Source organism: Neomonachus schauinslandi, chromosome 6 (assembly GCF_002201575.2).
Source record: "Neomonachus schauinslandi chromosome 6, ASM220157v2, whole genome shotgun sequence".
Lineage (NCBI taxonomy): Eukaryota > Metazoa > Chordata > Mammalia > Carnivora > Phocidae > Neomonachus > Neomonachus schauinslandi.
The window spans coordinates 135639543-135644234 of NC_058408.1; positions in this window are offsets into that span (position 1 = coordinate 135639543).

Consider the following 4692-nt stretch of genomic DNA (forward strand, 5'->3'; position numbering starts at 1 on the left):
TGTTGGGCCAAACAGCCATGCATCAGAACTGCCTCTGGAAAACCAAGGTTATATGGTTACTCTTGCATGATTAAAATTAGATGAAAACAAATGGCACAGTTTATAAATAAACAGGGGAATAAATTCCTGAAATTTTCAAATTTCACTAAATGAACAACTTATAAAGAAAGGTTTCCTTCTGCTTATACCAAAGGATAAGAAAGATGGTATGCCAAATATCTTTGCTAAAACTTTTCTCTTGCTCTATATTTTTTATTCTTTTGGTTAGTTTAGCCTTTAAGAGCCAGTTTGGGCAATTGGAAGACATGTGGCCCTGTTTGGTTAATTTTCACATCTCTGAGAATTTGAATATGTAAATGAATTATGATGTTGATTTGGTATATGAGAGGATATCTTTTTTTTTAAAATTTTATTATGTTAGTCACCATACAATACATCATTAGTTTTTGATGTAGTGATCCACGATCCATTGTTTTCGTATAACACCCAGTGCTCCATGCAGTACGTGCCCTCCTTAATACCCATCACGGGCTAACCAATCCCCTCTCCCCCCTCCCCTCTAAAACCCTGTTTGTTTCTCAGGTCCATAGTCTCTCGTGGTTCATCTCTCCCTCCAATTCTGCCCCCCCCATTTTTCCCTTCCTTCTCCTAATGTCCTCCATGCTATTCCTTATGTTACACAAGTAAGGGAAACCATATGATAATTGACTTTCTCTGCTTGACTTATTTCACTTAGCATAATCTCCTCCAGTCCCATCCATGTTGATATAAAAGTTGGGTATTCATCTTTTCTGATGGCTGAGTAATATTCCATTGTATATATGGACCACATCTTTATCCATTCATCTGTTGAAGGGCATCTCGGCTCTTTCCACAGTTTGGCTATTGCGGACATTGCTGCTATGAACATTGGGGTGCATATGGCCCTTCTTTTCACTACATCTGTGTCTTTGGGGTAAATACCCAGTAGTGCAATTGCTGGGTCATAGGGTAGCTCTATTTGTAAATTTTTGAGGAACCTCCACACTGTTTTCCCAAGTGGCTGTACCAACTTGCATTCCCACCAACAGTGTAAGAGGGTTCCCCTTTCTCCACAACCTCTCCAACATTTGTTGTTTCTTTCCCTGTCCATTTTTGCCATTCTAACTGGCGTAAGGTGGTATCTCAGTTTTGATTTGGATTTCCCTGATGGCTATGATGAACATTTTTTCATGTGTCTGTTAGCCATTTGTATGTCTTCTTCAGAGAAGTGTCTTTTCATATCTTCTGCCCACTTTTTGACTTGATTATTTGTTTTTTGGGTGTTGAATTTGAGAAGTTCTTTATAGATCTTGGATACCAGCCCTTTATCTTGTCGTCATTTGCAAATATCTTCTCCCATTCTGTTGGTTGCCTCCTTGTTTTGTTGACTGTTTCCTTTGCTGTGCAGAAGCTTTTTATCTTGATGAATATGAGAGGATTCTTGAGTGTTGTAATATAAAGAAAGTATTAAGATAATATTTTATAAAAAGGTACCAGTACTTTGTTATTGACTAGAATGCCTTCTTAACCTGATAACACTAATTCTAAGGAAACATTTGTGGGTTTGTTTATTTATTTATTTATTAGTTTTTTGAGAGTGTGAGAGCGAGCGGGGTGGGGAGGGGCAGAGGGAAAGAAAGAATCTCAAGCCGGCTCCACTCCCCAGTGCTGAGCCTGACTTAAGCCAAAATCAAGATTCGGACACTTAACTGACTGAGTCACCCAGGCATCCCTGTGCAATTTATTTTTAACATTGAAATATAAATACATTTTTGGGGAGATTTTTAAATTCTTAAAACTGAAGTTGGGTCATTATTACCCTTAAAAAAAAAAAACTTTATAACCTTGTTAACTATTCTGCTGACATATACATTCTAGATACAAACTGTTTTGAATGTAAATTCTTGTTAATGATCAGGACTTGAGCTGGATAGTGATTTATGGTTTTTTAGATTGGGGACCTTTAAAGTTTGATAGGATGATTACGTCCATACTATTAGTGTCTGGATCGTTAAGAGTAGTATGGGCAGGGCCATCACGTGTAGGTTTTGCAGGCTGTGCAGTGTGCAACAACACTGCATGTTGGGGGATGTATTCACATCATAGATTTGTATATTATGACAGTTTTTCAGCAGATGGCAGTAAAGTGCCTTGTAACAAAATCAGCATATTCTGTCAAATTTCTGGCAGATGAAAGTAAAGAATCTTGAGGAAGGAGCATTTTTTTCTTCCTCATTTGCACAATGATACTAAGTGGGCTAGTGGGGAGATTCAGTCTTTGTGCAGATTATTAGAGCTGTATCCTAACAATCCTAATAATAATTGAATATTTAAATGACATTATAAGCATTTTGTATGTCCTAGGTGCTAATGAAGATGCTCTTGGAAAATCTAAGAGGGGCTTTATCAATGACATTATTAATTAGATTTCATATGTTATTAAGTTACCTTTTATCATTACTGATATTATTTATATGGAGAATTTAATCTTCCACCGGTCTAGTCAGGCTTAATATGCAAATACCATTTGCTTCAGTTGTCTATACAATTTTCTTTAAATAATTTTGTAGAAATTATTATTCAGTAAATCTGTCTAGCTAGCACTTAAAACCTGGTGCCCACTACTAAAGGGAATGTTATGTATGGCTCGAATCTTTTTTTAATATTTGTCTTTAATAGAAAAGTATACTAATATATAATCTTTCCTTGTTTAGTGTTTTACTTTTCTCACTTCAAAACTCATTTTTAGCAGAGTTCACCACGCTGTCTTGTAATTGCTAAATAAGAGTGTAACAAATATTTTGTATGATGAATAGATGAATAGTGTCCTTTGATTATATTTTAACCTGCATGTCAGAACTTGTTTTTAATTAGGTACATGATAATTTGCACAGTACAGAGTTTATAAGGTATAGAACACAGTTACAAGATAGAACACTGCAAAAATGATATATCTGAAAACAATATTTAACAGTTTTGACTTTTCTCCTAGTAAAGCTCAGGCTTCCACTGATGTTTAACAGGGTTTATGCTCTGGTGAATACTTAGCTATTCTGAATTATGATTCAAGGTCAGAAGGTATAAAACACCTGTCAGAAAATGTACTTTTCACCTGAATTACATTGTTGATTATTTTGACCACATAAAAATTATCTTAATTTTTTAGTCAGCCATTCTGTATTAAGGTATTCAATATAAATAATGTATTTGTAAATGTTTTCCGATTGAGTCTTTTAAAAAATTTCCAATGCTATATATGACTGAAATTGGAACATGAAATCAATCTTTGCAGTGTCATCGAACAAAATGTGGAACTAAGAGAGGTGACTCTTCACGACCATTTAATCTTCTGGAAAACCGTAGAACAGCAAATGGCATCCATAAGGTATACAAAAATAGGTGCAAAAAAATGCGACAAAGCGTTTTATGTGGTCAAGAGTTAACTTCAGTATAGTTATTTATATTGTTTACTATATAAAACCACAAACTGGGTTTTTTTTTTTCTGTTTTGGTTTTTCTATTAGAGTATATAATGAATATATCATGGAGACATTGGATTATTAGAGGTAATTCCCTCATTCTCTGAGCCTTCCTGAGAAAATGCATTTTGTTTTGTAAGCTTTCATAAGAAAGTCTGCTCTACCGTTTAGGATGTCTTATTAACTAAAGGTGAAAATTGAGCACAAGACTCCTAGAGAAAGAAAGTTGGGATATTGGCTAATAAAGAACATTATTTAAATTGTGTTGTTAAATGTTCATGAGAACAAAATCCATAAACGTAAAGGAGACTTTACCCAGTGGGAACTGTCTAATTGGCTGAAGAAAAGTTATCAGGGAAGGTCACAAATATTAGTCCTATGCACAATGTGATATAACTGTCATCTTTCCTCTTAATATTCTTGGATATGTATTTCAAAAAAACACTGGCTACTTTGAGAAGAATGGATGAAGGGAATAAAAACTAGAGGCCAAGCAGCCAAATGGGAGGCTGTTAGAGCAATCCAGGTGAGAGATGACAATGACTTTGGGATTGTAGTAGTGGGGATGGAAGAAAAAAATAAGCACCTAAGGGAGTCTTAGGAAGACGTATTAGTAAGACTTCATGATTGCTTTGAAAAAGTGAGAGAATCAAAGGTTACTACTAGGATTGTGGCCTTAAGCATCTGGATGTTTTTACTAAACTGTGGAACTTTGTAGGAGGACCAGGTTCTTTTAGTTTGTTTGGGTATAGGGAGAGGCTGTGTGCTACTACCTGTGGGACCTCAAATGGAGATGTCAAGTAAGCATTTGGATAAGTAAGTCTGGTGCTTAGAAGGTTAGACCTGGAAACAGAAGATCCAGCATATAGATGATAATTGAAACAAGAATTTCCTAGGGAGCACATGTTGAATGGGAAGAGAATGGAATCCTCCAGGATGGAATCCTGGTGAACTCCAACATTTAGCTTTTGCATAGATAGGGGGTGCCTGGGTGGCTCAGTTGGTTAAGCAACTGACTCCTGAGTTCAGCTCAGGTCATGATCCCAGGATTGTGAGATCAAGCCCCACGTCTGGCTCCATGCTCAGCATGGAGTCTGAGAGTCTCTCTCTCCCTCTGCCCCTTCCCCTGCTCACGTGCACTGTCTCTCTCAAAATAAACGATTGAAGTAGCTGTGGCAGAATTGGAAAGGAA